A 17,500-nucleotide genomic window follows, 5' to 3' on the forward strand; every position below is an offset into this window, starting at 1 on the left:
CGTGTTTTACATGGCAGCAGGAACTTGCTCTAAGGTTAAATGTGGTAATAAACAGATACGTACTTAAAACAGTATTTATGGAACTTTACCGTCCTTCCATATCGCGACGTTGCACCAAAGAGAAAATTCGTCCATGTCCCTAATTCATCTTGCTGGCACTGGGAATTGTTGTCATCTGCAACTGACTTCAACCTCTTCGTCACTACTTTCATCAAATTCTTGCTGGCCTTCGTCACAGTCACTAGCTTCCTCACTCACTTCATGCTCGTTCAGGTCTTCCTGGGGCCCTTCATCTTCATTTACTTCGAAGTTCATATTAACCTTATCACCAAGTTCGAGATGGCGTTGATAAAGATACTCTGGCAATGTCCCGTGCTTAGCCATTGTAGTTTTCTACCGCACTGTCCTTTGTCTTACTGCAGCACCATATGCTGAGGCTCAGTTGCATACGAGGTCACAGTCATTTGCAGGAAGGTTGACAACGTAAAGAGGCATCATCAACGGTACGTTATGAGGAGACACCGTTGTGTCGAGCTTAGGGTACCAGGACCTTCGAGTGGTGTGATAGTACGCAGCCCAGCTTGTAGCACGTTTGACGCTCTCCTTCATTGTTGCACCAAACGACCTGGTATATCCGAGCTTAGACATGTTAACTTTCTTGGAATGAACAGTGGCGTGGCAATTTTCAACGTCTAATGTCACACAGATTAAAAGATCAAGCGCTTAGTAGTCATACTTAACCCTAACTCATGATTAACACACCTGTTCAGCTGTACTTCAATCATATCACCTAGCCCTAAATTCTTTGCGGTTTCCCGAAGACCAACAAATTCACTACCAAAAAAAATACAACGTATCGTCCTAAACAAGCTTTATGTACAGGATAAATTATAGTGAGTAAGCTATTGGTCCTATTGTATTTGTAATGTAAATAATGACACTGATTGTCTTGGATTCGATTGACTTTAATACGAAACACTATCCTTAAGCTTCTGCAGGCTTCCCTCTTTCCTTTTCACTCTACATCTAAACTTGTTTTTCTTTCGAAAATCCGCGCCGCCTTTTCCCTCCTCGTAAAAAAACGCAACACAATCCACAATTGCTTCTTCCGTTGCGGGCGCGGGAGGCACGTTCGAAGGCATACCTGACCATAGCTCGCAAACTGACCAAATGATAGCCCTGGTCTGGGAGGTCAAAGTCTCGGGCATCATTCGACACGCGTGATCCCCTACCGTGACATTTAGTTTGTCACGCATTCCTCTCAATAATGCGACTATTCCAGATCAATTGCCACTCAAATCGAAGAGAAACGGGGAACCAAATAGGACAAAATAGGAAAACCCAAAACCCACATCGGGATAACAAAACCGAAAAACCGCGAGCCTACGAAAACCGAAAACCAGATGCTAGAAAACGAAAAATCCGCAAACCGCAATGAACACCAAAACGAAAAAACCGAACTCTTTTGGCCCAAAAACGGAAAAACCGCAAATCCCAATGTCCCCCTCAGTTAGTGACTATGTCAGAATTTCTTTTATGTTTATTTTCTGAAGTGATCACTGTCACTCATGATCAGAAGCGAATGACGCATCCAAATGATCCACAAGTATTATTTATCTCTTAATTTAATTTCAGAGAGATTCATTCTTCCTGCTCAAGGTTTTCAAGAGAAACACTGCAAGGTATTGAGTAATATTAGCTTACTGGGTGCAACAACTTATTACTGGGTTGCCAGTATGGCAAACCCAGTCAAGGTCTGCGTTTAGTGTTGTTTGTTTTATTTTTACGGGGTTGCCAGTATGGCAAACCCAGTCGGAATCTGTGTTTAATTTCGTCGTTTTTAAATTTTTTTCCGTGTCGGTAAGAGTCTTGCCTGTCACTCCCCTGCTAAGTGGTGTCTTTGTGCATAGAGCATTCTGCTCGTATTTCCTTAGGATCGAGAGGGTAGTGGGAAATACGTAGATTTCTCTGGTAGACACAGTAGAACGATTAACTTAACCGGCAATGGGTCGAAAGTCGTGTAACGCGAATGGCGTTTTAGTGGATCTTTGAACAAAATATACCCTTATGAAGCTCAATAAGGGCAAGTCAATTGAATACTGAACAAGAAAGGCGGTGGAATCTTAAAATCGACGAGTAATTGACATCGACAACAATCTGTCGCCCGTCGATCCGAAATCAAAGTGAGATGCATTTCTAACTTTACCAAGTGTGCTGTTAGTGTAGAACACTGAAACCAAATGGAATATTCTGTGGTAACTTATGGGTTCAACAAAGACAGAGAACGAATCGAACACCTTAAGTGGATCTGTGATCAACTCTGCACAGTCTTCAGGTAAAAAAAAAATTGGAAATGTGACAGCCAAGAATTATTTGAAAGAAAGCTTGTCGTCTATTTTGTGCTTCATTATTCAAGGAAAAAGTTCTTCATGAAAACGGTTTGATCCTGAAATTTTAGTTTGTTGTAATATTGCGCATATTTGACACGACTGAGTTTTTTCTCTTCACGCACGTAATGAAATAGGAAGGGGTTTTCGCCTCTAAGAGCAAATATGTTGTTTGTTTCAAAAAATTGTTCGCTGGAAAAGGTGGCCTTTATGAATTCATCATGTTTTATAATATGCGAGCTTAACTGGATAGTTTTTATGGCAATAGTAAAGCATTTTCGTGTCAAAATGAGGTTAGCGTCTTTCTGTTCTGCTAACTTAATTAAATATAAATACAAATTCTGCCTCGTGAGTTTCTTATTCTCGTTTATAACCAACAATGGCATCGAAAGTCATTGCAACGCGAATGGCGTTTTAGTGCATCTTATGTTTTTTGTTTCAATTAAATGTTTCGCTGGAAAAGGATTCTGTGATATTTTCTGCCTTTGTGAATTATAATATCATGTTGTGTATTAAATTTTCGAGCTTAAGGTCGAAATGTGATACGGGAGGATATTTTTAGTATTGTTGTGCAAGCAGGAAAGGTTAATTTCACGAAAATAAACAAGTCTGTTGGAAGCGTGCTTCTTTTAAAATGAGCCCCAAAATCAGCAAAAAATTGTGACGCCGATGAACAATAAAGTAGCTGCTATTTCCAAAATGATGGAATTACTTGGTGATAAATAACCTTATCTTGGAGAGTAAATTTTTGACTTAGCAGAAACAATGGTCAACCCCGGGGTCAACCTCAAGAGTTTGGGCGATTATGATCTTTGTTTTGACTTTGCTCATTTATTGTCAAACTTTATAACACTTGACAGAAAAAGAAACTTACGAAAACCCGGTATCTTGCCATCATTTGACACAGATGCTTCACTGTTTGGCGAGTAAACATGCCGCGGTAACTTAATCACGGCTCCCGCTGAATTCCGGCGATGTCACTTTCGATTTTGCGATTTATTGTGCAACCAAAAGTGAAGGTAGCAAAAATGTTTGTCGCTGATCGTAACTTTTTATATTCTATATTCACGGTTCAAACTTAATGTTGTTTTGATATCGTAAATATGTTATTCTCGAGCGATCGTCCTGGAAACTTCCTTCTGGTCTTTCTAGAAACTGTGTATCAATTTACTTTTGCATCAATATTTGTTTTTGCATAAAGCAAGCTAACAAAATCTGTACCTTGCTGAGTTCGCATTTGCACATCAAGAAAGTAAGTTAGTGATGTATCTGTCGTAAGCTTTTTATTTACAGTCATTTGATCTCTCTGGTGTTTGGGTAGGCATAATTGATTTGCGGTAAGAAAGTTATATCCCACAAGATAAATGTTTTACCGAGTGACTTGGCAGTGGATAACCACATCAAATTAAATTTTTAGAGTAACAAGACGAAACTTCTGGTCGTGAAAGGCATCCGTTGGGACCAACACTGGTAAGTTGTTCATTTTTACTTGTATCTTTTTCTTATGACTAAATGACTCAAGCTATGCAAACCAGTTTCAATTACATACAACTTGCTCTATGAAGAGGTATTTCTTTTGATCTGTGGTGAGTCGGGGTTACTCGGAATAAATCCGAATGCCCCTTGGCGGGACTCGAACCTGCTAAGACCTTCTGCAGTAAGTCGTCAAATTAGAAATTCAAATCATTTGATTTTCAAAGCTAAGCGCAGTAAAAAAGAGAAGAATCTGATTTACATAGACGTAAGCGAGTTATGGACATAACATGAAATGTATTAAAATGCACATGACTCGAAATTTCACCACCATTTTTTATTTTAAAACCTAAACTGTGATGGTCTAAGAAGCATTTCTGAAACATTTCAAAAACAATTTAATTTCGGTGAAAATGCGAAAAAAGCTCTCGCATTTTTAAGGAAAATATGAGACAAAGGCCTGGGAGGATTGGGCCGGGACTTTGACGTCATCGGTTCTGTGAGGCATGCAACTTGTGCGAAAATTCAGTACGGTTGTGAGCATATTTACCACTACATTTACGATTTAAAGCGGCAAAAGAGCACACAGCAATATAGAGTATTCCCTGATCTTCTTTATCGGCAGTTGTAGTTAGTTAGGAAGAATAGCAATTTGGCGTATAATCCACATCAGGCGAAATCTTGCAGTGTGCTCACATCACTTGAGAGCCCATCACTTTTATTTTCAGTTTTTGGTACCAGATTACAGCTGTCCTCCTGATTGCTCTGAGGACCTGAGTTAATTATCCGGTTGTGTACATTATATTATTAATGTGAATTTTATTTGGAAGGCATTTAGAATTCGAACATTTGATGAATACACGGTAAATCAAAACTGTGATGTCTTCCAGATTTTTATCCACACTGGGTTGAAGATGATCGGAAAAAATGCCTCTTCCTATGATTGTCCGCAGTTTAAACGTTTCAAGTATATTAGGTGTGTTTATAGTCATGTGTACTGTCTCGTTAGTGAAAAGTAAGCAGACTTGGTGAGGTTGTCGAATTTATTTTTTATGGTGTGACAGTGAAAATGATCTGTAGGCAGGCTTGGGACTTGGCTTGTCAGTCGATTTATATTCACTGAATGAGCTACAGTGCATTCCAATTAATGTCCGAGTTCCAAATAAAATTGAGGAGTTTTTATTCATCATTCTGGAAGCGGAAAGATACATGTATGGCATAGAACGAAGTGATCAATCAAGAGCATCAGCATATCTGTGTGTGCGAGCTGCACCTTCTGTCGCCCTTCATCTGTTGCAATCGCTGGTTCTTAAATCTTCGGACCCCAGACATATCAGCTAGATCGACCCTTTGTGCAAAACACAGCACCGAATCAAAGTATTCGTAGGTTTGCTGGGTAGGTTTGAAACTGGGCTGGTGTTTTTGGACAAATTTCGTCCAGTTCTTTCTTAAATCCTCCTTTGTAGGAAAAAGATGTATTGATATACCTGGGGTCAAACTGAAATTTTTGCAGCTGACTAGCTCAGGGCCACCACCAACATAATATTTTCAGCAGACTCTTCGATTTGTCTTGTTCATATTTCCAGCTGCAATCTAACACAACTGATGACGTCATGAAGACATTTTTGGCCACGTAGGAAATGTTGCAATTTTTTCGCCAAAATGTTTATGTTCATGTTTCGATAAAACTCACTGCGGACATTTGTAGGAAGATTCTAATGGCAAAATCCTATCACGCAAAACCTGAATTTTAATGATATGAAATAAAAAATGGTGGTGAAATTTCGAGTCATGTGCACGGAGGAGGAAATTATTATTAATATTTTTTTTCATGTTTAATAGTTATTTTGGATCAGTCTTCGAGATCTCTTGGTATCACTTCTAAATCCAAAGTTTTGCCTTAGTTCAATGTATTTCATATGTTTAAATCATGCAGAGTCAGAATCTGGAAGAAAGATTGTCTTGTAACCTTGCTCTTGCTGAGCAATTGTTAACCAATCCTGAAGATCATGTGATAAATCCTGAAGATCATGTGTGCCTTAATTCTTGTTAACCAAAAAGTGCCCTCGTTGTGCCCTCATGATTAACAAATAAATGCCCTCTCTCTCAGCCAATCAGCGTTCAGTACTTTTGCCCCATATATATTTGAAAAACTTAGTAAGATAAACAAGTAATTTATGCGTAATCAACCAGTTCTGACTACGTTTTACTTGCTTCCTGTTGTGTTTTCTATACTTTAAATTAAAGCTAGAAAGTACATGTTTGTTAGTATTGCTTTTATGCTTAATTTGTAAAACGGTCATGGTCATTCAGTTGTAACTGTTGCACGCACAGGTGTAAGCAATCCTTCGATATTAATTATTTTGTAGCTTGAATCCTTGTTGCTGCTCGACCCATTCCAACGGGGACATTGCAAGGTAATGAGACAATCCTAATTCATTATTTGGTTGTTGTTTAGTTGAACTATACTGCTTTCTGTTCTTTGGTCAGTTGCATCGAGAATCACAATCATTACGTCTCATCAGCTTTAAAGTCTTCACTGTCACTCATTGTTTAATAAGAAGAACAAGTAATGCATGCGTAATCAAATCAAATCTGAACATTTCCTACTCGCGTCCTGTTGTTTTCTCTGTACTTTGATTAAAGTTTGTAACTATGGCCCCGTCCACACGTATCCGGAGATTTTTGTATCCGAAAACTTTTTTATGCGGAGACACCTGGCGTCCACACGTATCCGCCGTATACGCTCGGTGTATCCGGAAATTTTTGTATACGCTCTCCAGAGTGGAAATTTCTGTATACGCTGTGTATCCGGATACGTGTGGACGCTCGTATCCGTATATTTTTGTATACGCTGACGTCACAGTATCAGAACCAGTCTTTTTCCGCGCGAGATTTTCCGAAATGGCGGCGAGCAGAAACGTTGTGTGTTCAATGCTTTCTTTGTAATGCGCATGCTCTGTTGACTAATCCTTTGAGATATCCGGATACGAAACGGATACGTGTGGACGGTCGTATACGATTCGTATACGCTACGTGTGGACGCAGATATTTTTGTATCCGCATAAAAAAATTTGCGGATACAAAAATCTCCGGATACGTGTGGACTGGGCATATGTCGGCGCACATTCCTTTTACGTCTATTTCTTTATGATCTGAAGTGATCACAATCTTTCATATAGTTGCGACTGATGCACGCATGGAAACAATTTACCAATATTGCTTATCCATTAATTCATTTAATGTGGGATTCATTAGTCCTGCTTAAGAGCTTGTAACGAGGAACTTTGCGAATTCATCAGTAATATTAGCTTTGGGGGTGTAAGAAATTATTTGTTTCTTGTGTGGTCGAACTATGTACCGCCCTGTATTCTTAAATGATGTGTCTTGACTTGTCCCTCAACAGAGAAGGTTTTAGTTTTTTAATCCGCTTAGATTCAAAATTGAGGGTGTCACAAAGCAAATTACTAGTAAGAATGCAGTAAAGAATTATTTCAGCCATAACAAATCCCTAACTAGTCAACTGAAAACATGCCACCCCAAATCCCTGGGACGGTGCGGGGGATGTAACATTTGTATAGTGTTACCTGCCAAGCTTTTTTTTCATTACGTCATTGCAATTGCTAGTAGAATCGTTCAAAAATGAAATGGGATTCCTGGAACGTTCTGCATTGCTACTAAGATTCAAAGCTACAGGTAGATATTCCGAACAGAACAGTCTGTGCTATGTTAAACAAACTTGCCTTGACAGTGCGACGCGCCTTACCGTGGCCACCTAAGTCGGCACGTATAAGGGAAGACAAGCCGCCCCTGGTGAATCAGCAATGCGTGGTGTATTATTTTAAGGGTGACCTGTGTGATGCAGGTTATGTCGGTTATACGTGCCGACACCTTCACCAATGAATTGAGTAACACAAACGATCGGCAGTCGGAAATCATCTCAGAGAGCAACATGATTTGGAACCGGACGACATCGCGCAAAGTTTTAGAATTTTAAGGAAATGTCAAAACAAATTTGATTGTCTTATTTTCGAAATGTTTTTTTATCAAAGATCTAAAACCAACACTAACAAACAGTCTGATTCCATCCGTGCTAAATATTTGTTTAGATCAGGTTATAAAAGCTTATTGTTATTTATTGTTCTAATTAATTTATGTCCCCCACCTTTTTTACAACGATTCTTATAACTTATGTTACATACTTTACTGCCTTTTAAGTGATCATGGTATTTTTTAAACAATTTCCAATTGTGACAAACATATTTATGCTGATTACTGGTTTGCCAGTATGGCAATCCCAGTCGGAAAATGGGTAATATTTCTTCGGTGCTTTATTTTTTACGCGTCGGTAAAAGTCTTGCCTGTCACTTTCCTGCTAAGTGGTGTCTTTGTGCATAGAGTCTTCTTTGCGTATATTGTTAGGTTTGAGGGGGCTGGGGTAATAAGTATATTTCTCTGGTGCACACAGGAGAACATTTAATTAACCTGCAATGGCGTCGAAAGTCATCGTAACCCGCATGGAGGTTTAGTGCATCTTTAAACAAAGTATATCCTTATGGAGCTCAAGAATAGAACGTCAATTGAATAAATAAGACAGGCGGTGAAAAATAAATATCTGGAATCTTAAAAGCGACGAGTAATGGACTTCGACAACAGCTATCGCCCGTCGAGCCGAAATCAAAGTGAGCTGTATTTCTAATATTCTTACTAAGTGCTGAAACCAAATGGAAAATTCCCTGGTAACTTATGGGTTCAACAAAGACAGAGAAGGAATCGAACACCTTAGGTGGATCTGTGATCTCTGTTGTCTGGCTATTTGTATTCTTTGTACTCAACTCTGCACAGTCTTCAGGTAAAAAAAAGTAATTGGAAATGTGACAGCCAAGAATTATTTGAATGAAAGCTTGTCGTCTATTTTTTTCTTCATTATTAAAGGAAAAGGTTTTTCGTGGAAAGGGTTTGATCCCGAAATTTATTTTGTTGCAATTGCGTATGGTAATTTGACCGGATTGAGTTTCTTGTCTTCACGCACGTAATGAAATAGGAAGGGGTTTTTGCCTCTAATAGCAAATATGTTATTTGTTTCAAAAGAAATATTTCGCCGGAAAAGGTGGCCTTTATGAATTCATCATGTTGTGTAATATGCGAGCTTAACTGGATAGTTTTTATGGCAAAAGTAAAGCATTTTCGTGTCAAAATGAGGTTAGCGTCTTTCTGTTGTGTTAACTTAATTAAATATACCATGCCTCGTGAGTTTGTATTTACCGTCTGCCGTAAACTTGATTTCCACTCTCAAAATTACCTCCATAACCTACTTTTTGTGTAGAATAAGCTTTTAGAATGATGTTCTTGTCTTCTGTGGTGATACTTGACAATTCGGGAACATTTTGAGAAAAAATATTTAGAACGGGTCACACGCGCAACTTGATCGCCCGAACTTGCCCGATTATGCATAACATCTACTTGGCCTTTTGACATCCCATTGAAAAAAACCATAAAATATTCGAGGACCGGTCGATTTCTCTGAAATTTCCAAGGATGATTGCTAACGAATAGAGAAAGATTTTCACAATAACTGAAAATTCCTATGTTAAGCATGAGAATTCGACTAAATTTGTTGCGTGCGTTGCTATATTTGTGTTTTGATTGTTGTGCAAATTTTGACAGAGAATATTAAATTATTAAAAAAAATCTATGGATAGATTGATAAAAAAATCTTTATTTTTAGCTGTTGTTTGAACATAAAAGATGCAACGCTTGAAGAGAAATAATATTTTTTTTAATATTTGAAAGAAAAAACAATTCGCGGGAATCGGGACACAGTGAAAATGAGTTAACAAATTTGCATACGTGCGTTGAAATGTGATACGCGAGGACAAGAATTTTATTTCTCTGACAAATGATTTTGTAATTGCAGTGTAAAATGAAGTTTATTTGGGAAGGCAACACTATTTTTTAACTTCCTGGTTAATCCAATTTATTGCTACGACTTACTAGTGCGAAGATTGTTTACATGAAACTCACGCTTTTTGCGAATTTTTAGTGTCATGAAATTACATAATTTGCGTGACAATATATCCCTTTACTCTAACACAAAAACATTCAGATAGTAACAAACTTCATATTTATTAACCATTTCTTCTGCTTTTGTGCTTGTCAGCATTGTGATTTGCGATAATTCGCAAGTCTGTTTTTGTATCTCATAGATGTTCAGATTTTCAATTACATGGCCGCTCAACCTCGCGATTGTGTAAATAGTTCACCCTGAAGTCAAAATAGATACGTTTCTCAGGAACCCGACAAAGAAGGCTTCCTGACCCGACAGATGAAATGTAAATATTCAGTTAAATATTACAACAAAATTAAAAAACCAAAGACGGAAGTTTCTTGGCTAAAAAGTACGTTGTTTTACTCTGAAAACGACAAACGATTAACATTCTTTTCTGTAGTTCATTCAGTTGACACAAGGTGATCTCATGCTCCTTTATGGTTGCCTAGCACGTGATCAATTTCTTCCTTCGGACAAACATCATGACCTTTCCTTTCATTCATAAAAGTCAGACTGCAGAAATTTTCATGTTTTTATGATCGCTTGTCATTAATCTTTTGATGAGAATTTGATTCAGAATTAGATATATTAGATATAAAACTATGCGTTTTTTTTCTTCTCTTTTTTCTGTTAACTCCTAGCTTTTACGGTACTTTTTGGTGAAAACGTAAAGCCAAACAATGTTTTGACCTGGTATCAGATTAGACTAACAAGAAGAGGAATTATGAGGCGGAAACAACATCTTCAGTCCTTTCTTAGTGTGTGCAATAAACGTTTGCTTAGTACAACTGCAAGACATGCATGACATGCTGGAAAACATCCGTCAGAGCAATATGCAGTTAGTTTTTAGCAGACTATTTATTTAAGGTGATTCCTTAGTAACAGAAGTTGTCGTAAGATTTTTTTAAAACTTTCCTCGATTGTTCCCTATATTATGGTGACTCGAAATGTGCAATCAAAAAAGTAGGTCACCAAGCTCGTTTGAGAGACATAACTTGCTCAAGTTACTCATTTAAGCATTTCGCCTTCATCTATCAAGGACAAGTTTATTCCATCGGTTCAGGCTACGTTTTGCAGGAACAGGAAGCACAGCTTTAACGTAATTCTTGAAATAACAAAACAGGTGAATTGTGTTGCTCAAAAGGAATAATTTAATGTTTGTTTTATGGCACAGGCACAAGTCTTGAAAAGGCACTGACTACAAATGTTCTTCGGGTGCGTGATCTCGAGGAGACAATTTTGTGTCCACGAGTGATGGCTACGAATACTATCTTTCCTGTAACTTTTTTTTCTGACGTACATTTTTTGTAATTTTTTTTACAGCGCAAAGAAGATCAGTAAGAGAATAAAATTATGACAAAAAAAAGATAGGTCACCAACCTCGTTTAGGAGAAAACAGAAAGCAAATCAAGCTCGACCCCTCGACAACACGTCTCCCCGATAGCGCGGTTTCACTTTCACTGTCGGACTTAAATGTTCTCTAGCATCATCAAGGCTATCACTCGACTTTTTGTTTTGTGAGAGTTGAAAAAGTTTCTTGTTTTGCTCTTTACTGCTGTGCTCTGAAAACGGCCATTCTTCTTTATAGCGAGCTGTCCCTCGCGAAAGGTCGCCATTTTGAAATGTTTTTGGCCACGTTCGATATATCAATATTCACACATGGGTACGAGTCTTTATGGTTTAATTTAAACATTTTTTTGTTTAGAATATCCGTTGAGACTTGTGAGACAAAGAGCCATGAAATTTGACCATAAAGCCTCTTAGCCATGCCTGAATACGAACGGGGCTTACGCTGTGTTATGCGCAGAACAGGATGCGCAGTGCAATACTAGGGAATCACCTTAAAGAAGAAATGAGTGAATTTTACTCAAGAGCGTGTTTTGTTATCTTTAAACTAAATTTATTACCAAAGCTTAAAAAACTGAAAGACCTCAAATGGGACTGGACATTACAAAATAATTAAAGGTGTGAACGTGTGAGCCAAAGGGCCTCTGCTGGCACGACGTGTGCGTGACCCTCAAATGGTCTTAATGACCCCCCACTTGAAAAAAATCAACTGGTAGCCTGCGGTTCAATACCACCCAATTCAGTGCCTTCTGTTTTAACATGTACCAGAGGCAACCCAGTATACGCTTTATGGAGCGTCTAGTTTACTTGCATATTTTTCTTATTCGCACTTGAAAATTTAGTTTTTATCATAAAATCGATTTCCAAGAATTTACTCATCAAATAAGTAAATAATAACTTTAATTAGACACGGTGTATTCATCAGGTATAACAACACTACAAGCTATATATATCTATCTAAAAGTATCAAAATTCGTTATAATATAAAGCAAAAATATTACGATATGTATAAATTATCCCCACCGCGAGAAATTAATAAACCTGCTGTACAAGAATGCTTTACAAGAATGCTGGGTGAATTGTGACAGCCCCTTTGAAAGCTATTGATAGTTTCCGCTTGCCGCAGTTCCAGGGGAAGGTTGTTCCAGATGACCGCACCATTGTACCTAAAACTGTTTTTGAGGAAGTTATTTTGGGATGTGGAATAACCTGTTTGTTGTCATTGTCCCTCAAATTATGAGATATTTCTTTGAGTGAAAAGAGAGCTAAGATAATTAGGAGCTAGGCCATGTAGCGACTTATAGACCATAACGGCCTCTTGAATTTGACGTTGCATATCTAACCTTTTCCAGTCTACTTAGCTGTTCAAATAAGGGGCCAGAACTAGAATCGTAACTAGAAAAGTTGGAATTCTTTTTTTTTGTTGATTTGCTTAAAGAAATTTCAATATTTTGCGTAAACAGCGTCGCTCGCACTCAGGGACGATCGATCAAGAATTTAGTTGGCTGGCGAATGTGCAATACAGTCAGTGGCCCTATTTCCCGACACTTTTTTGCACGCAGATACGAAACTGCAAACAGAAAAGTCCTATATATTCGAAAAACGTGCCTTTCAGCTTGACTTATGGCGTACAAAAGTTAAATCTATTGCACATTTTGCGAGAACAGATCGCTTTTAAAAATGAAAAGATAAAACTTTACGTGCGATAAAAGTCGCATTTAATAAGAAACAAATTTCCTCAACGAAAACTTGAATCTTCCCACCTAAATGGAACGTAGCTTGGTCATGAAAAGAACAAACGCAAGCAGACAAATCCATTAGTCTTTGGAACGTATAGTTTGGATTTGTTTCGTTTTTACAAATAAATACAGAATCGTGAACTCAAGTCTAAGTGTCCGGAAAATAGGACAACACACTGTAAATTTTAATACCTGACATGCTTACAGTTTACTAGTAACATGATTTTTAATTTGAAACCACAAATTTCTTAAAAGCAAGTGATGCTTGGCGACTTTTTAACTACAATAGTCTTCAGTAGATGTCTTTTCTTTTCAGCCTGATTACACAGATTTTTCAGCCAAAGACTGAAAATGGTCATGTAAAATTCTTCATCCTGTGTCTTCATAATAAAATCCCGGAGTTAATTTTAGCTTGGGTTATAATTAATATGCAGCTGGAACTGTTTCCGAGTAATAAGTCTTTATTAAAAAATCAGGCTCAACAGACGTGAGTCTTTACATTTGAAATATTGAATAACAAAACAATTTAAAATCTACAATCAGATGTAAAAAGATGTAAAAAGGGACAACCAAACATCACGGGATATAATCACACAAGTTTAAAACGGCATCTGTTCATAACGAGTATTTGTATCTTTCAGCTATTATCTGGGGGAGCTGGAATTCATGCCCCCTTTTCCTTAATATTCTTGTTTTGGCGGCAGCAAATCTTGGACTGGATGGTCTTTCGTGGTGGTGATCTTATTGAACAATAGTTGATCTTTCTTTTGAATTAAGGTCGATATGTCAGCCTTGGTGGTATATCCATATCGGTAGGCTCATTTGCAGAGGTTGTTGTAAAGATTGCGTACCAATGGCCAACGAATCACACAGATCGAACTAAACACAAAGGTAAACTGTACTTCACTCGCACGCCATGACACACAAAAGAGCATGGTTTCACATTTCCCATGAGTCTAAGTAAGCCGGCGATTTCTATAGACTTCCGGTACAAAAACTAGAGTTATCTCCGGCTGAAAGGTTATCAATACATTATATCTCTTCCTTTCTTTAGAAACAAAGTATAGTGAAAGGAAAATGTGAACAAAATACATAGTATGAAAAACCGTTCCACACGGACTGCACAACTAGAAAGACACTTTACAGTTCTACTAAACTATAAACTTAAACAAAATCTACCAGATCCAAATACTTCTGACATGCGGATCCCCAAACGTCTAGGCCATATGTAAATAAGGATAAAACGAGGGAGTCGAATAACTTGCTAAGTTGGTCTTGAGAGTAGCCATAGAACTTGCAAACCCTCAATATGTACAGCCGACTACTTGCCTTGGCCATTAGGTTGTCAATGTGGAGGTCCCGACAGCAAGGGTTTTCTTGGAATGAAATACCAAGCAACTTAAGCCAGCTCTTACGTTCAATATCACTTACCAATTGTGGAACAGGCCTGGTAGTCTCGCTGCGTATCAGCATTTCCCACGTTTTCGAAAGGTCCAACCTCATTCTATTACAGGCAGCCCAGTGTTTCATACTGTTGACTTCATCAATTGTCGCATCAGTACCGTCTTTATATATGGGGATGCTGATGGTGATATCATCCGCAAATTTCACCCTAAGGGTTTTCCTAGGGTCAGCCATTTGTACATAATTGATCTGATCACCAAGGAGGATAGGGTGAGGTACGCCTCTATTGATGTCTGCGAACTCTGTTGTTTTTCCATTAACTACAACCCTCTGTTTTCTGGGATTCAAATAGCCAAGGATCCAGTTGATAACATAGGGATTTATGCCTGTTGCGTTAAGTTTATCAGAGAGGATGTCATGAGGAACAGTGTCGAATGCTTTCCTGAATTCGAATGACAATACCTGTACAAAGTCAGCTTCCCTATCTAACCATTTCAGGCAATATAATGCTGGGACTTCACAAGCACGACTGTGGTGTTAGAGTCTTCTTTGTAGGCAAATTGGTAAGGTCTTATGAGCGACTTGAGGACTTCAGACAGCTCAAACTTAAGTATTAACTTTTCAAAGAGCCTAGTTATGATATTTGTAAGAGAAATAGGTCGTAGTTGGTTGTTAACGTTGCCAGTTAAGGGTGATTCATTTGGGATAGGGGTCACATAGGTGAGTTTCTAGAAACAGGGCACAGAATGTTACTGCAATGAATGATTCAACAACTTCGTGATCACCGGAGCCAGGAGATGGGAGAAATCTCTCCACATCCAGTAGGGATGCCCATCTGTACCAGAGGTTGTGTGCTTCTGCTGTGCTAAGGGATTTTCAACCATGTGTACCTCGAAAGCCAGAATACGAGTGCTGGGTGGTATGGGAATTGGCAGAGGAGCGGGATATGCCGTATGAGTATTTATCTCTTTGAAGTACTGGTTGATTGCACTTGGGCTTAGAACAGAGCTGACATTCTGGCAACTGCACTTTCTTCCTGTGATCTTGTTCACAGTGTCCTACCATTTCTTTGATCCAGTTCCATGTTTTCTGTTCTCTTGCCGAATGGAATGCATTGGTTCTTTCGGATGAGATTGTTAATGCGTTCTTGTAGATCATGTTCATCTCCAGTCAAAGGCCTCCAGCTTATGTTGCAAGTCGAGTTTTCGATGTTCTCTTACGTCCCTAAAGAACATGTTTCTCCTTTCAGTGGTTTCACCAATTATGAGAATACCTGTGTGTTCCTTTATTTATTATATCATTTGTTTGTTTAGTGTAATCCAGGCTAAAACCGTGGCCACAAAACATTGTTTCTCACGACTTAAACTAATATTTCACAGCTGCGCCTGTTCTCTTTCGAAAATCCGGTGAAACCTTAATGTTTGTGGCCGTTACTTTTTCCGTCAGATATGGCTTAAATACAGGTGTTTATTTATTATTGTAAAAGTGCCTGAAGAAGTCTACTTTAGGTAGTTTAGTTTTTTAAAATTTTATAACTGAAATTAACTTTATTTAAAATACCGTATTCATCCCACTCAAAGGGGCTAATTCAAATTTAAGTTGTTGATTTAAATTTTGGATAAGTTTGAGTTACCCCCCTGAAAATACCTAAGCTCAATGCTTATTATTGATAAAACACCAATCAACCTGGTTTCGTAATGGCATTATATGAGCCTGTTAAGCAAGAACCCAAACTCTGAGTGTGCTAGAGGTTTGCTGCTTGTATGTTTGTAGCGTTGGGATACCTCCTCTAGCCAAGCTAGCCTAGTTTGCTGAGTCTTTTTCAGTAAGTGTATACATTACCCTAAGGTTTAAGGCACAAGTAGGTTAGGGTTTAGGAAGAGGCCACAATTTGTAGATATAGATAAGGTTTAGAGGTTATGCCACATGTTTTGCTGCTCATATATCAAGAATCTACCACACTTTATAAACCGATCATAATTGCTGATTGCTGAAAGGTTCTTATGTTTTTTAAATCATGAATAAAATTGTGAAGATTACTCTTTTAGATAATAAGCAAATAAGCAATCCTTCTTTATGACACACAGTTAAGTTTGATTATGGTTATCTTTAATAATAAAACCTCTTACTCATTTAAGCCTATCCCTGAAATTGGACTTAAGTCATTTAATTATTTAAATTAAATATGAAATTCATTTACTTGTATTTCCTGTTTGAAATCTTCTGACTTTATACAATTTGGATATTAGACAGTGGTAAAGTGTGACTTCTTAGACTTCATTCATGGTCCTCAAAACTGTTTTATGTAAATAATAATGCATGTGGCCCCTCGTATTTATGATAGCATTAAGTTTGATAGAAAATTTGACGCTAAATTAGGGATGTTGAGGTGTATTTTATTTACCATGATTGTGGACTATAGCCATGGATTTTTCTTCAAATTTTCAGATGGAGATTAGTAAATGGTTAGAACCGGAATGACAACGACAACACACTTTAACACTCCATTGGTAGTACAGTGTCCAAGTGCCTACCCACATGTAGCATTGCGTACCTATTATTATTAATATTTTTTTATCACAACACCGAGAAATACGAGGAAGCTTCCAGGAAGCTTGATAACAAACCATAAGGCTTATTACTCAAGGCTCCCTCAGAAACGAACAGTCTACAACAGTCACGAGTACTGAAAATGGACAACAACTTTTATTTTGCATAACATGTTTCGATAGACCATCGATCATCTTTAGCTGCAAGAGGACGTTACAATGCGAATTTGAACGTACAGTCATATACGATATTAGATTTTCAAATTATCGTGAAACGTTACAATCAGGCTGAGTGCAAACAAAAGAATAATGTGCGTGAGACAGAGAAGCATAATTTGGAGGGCTAGATGATGCGCCTTGGAATAAAAACGACCAATTTTGTCCTGACCAGCAGCCTTTCCCAATGGAAACGTGTTAGCAGGTCAGTCCCAGCTGACTTGTCATGGCGGGAAGTCATGTTGTTGCTCGAGGCTCTTGGCTGATTCTTGTGTTATGTCTCTTAACAGTATTTTTGATAAGAACTACTTATAAACTTGGATTTAAGAATGGCTC

At 38.0% G+C, this 17,500-nt stretch overlaps 1 protein-coding gene across 1 annotated transcript in view; it reads left to right on the plus strand.

The window, feature by feature from the left end:
• Positions 1-3,834: 3,834 nt before the first annotated feature.
• The window catches only part of LOC138048836 (tetratricopeptide repeat protein 28-like), a 30,134-nt gene continuing 16,468 nt past the window's right edge, over positions 3,835-17,500 (plus strand). The window contains exons 1-2 of the mRNA XM_068894949.1: positions 3,835-3,857; positions 6,230-6,277. The gene's annotated coding sequence lies outside the window, so the exon portion shown is untranslated. The remainder of the gene's footprint in view (positions 3,858-6,229; positions 6,278-17,500) is intronic.

Source organism: Montipora capricornis, chromosome 5, assembly GCF_036669925.1.
Source record: "Montipora capricornis isolate CH-2021 chromosome 5, ASM3666992v2, whole genome shotgun sequence".
Taxonomy (NCBI): Eukaryota; Metazoa; Cnidaria; class Anthozoa; order Scleractinia; family Acroporidae; genus Montipora; species Montipora capricornis.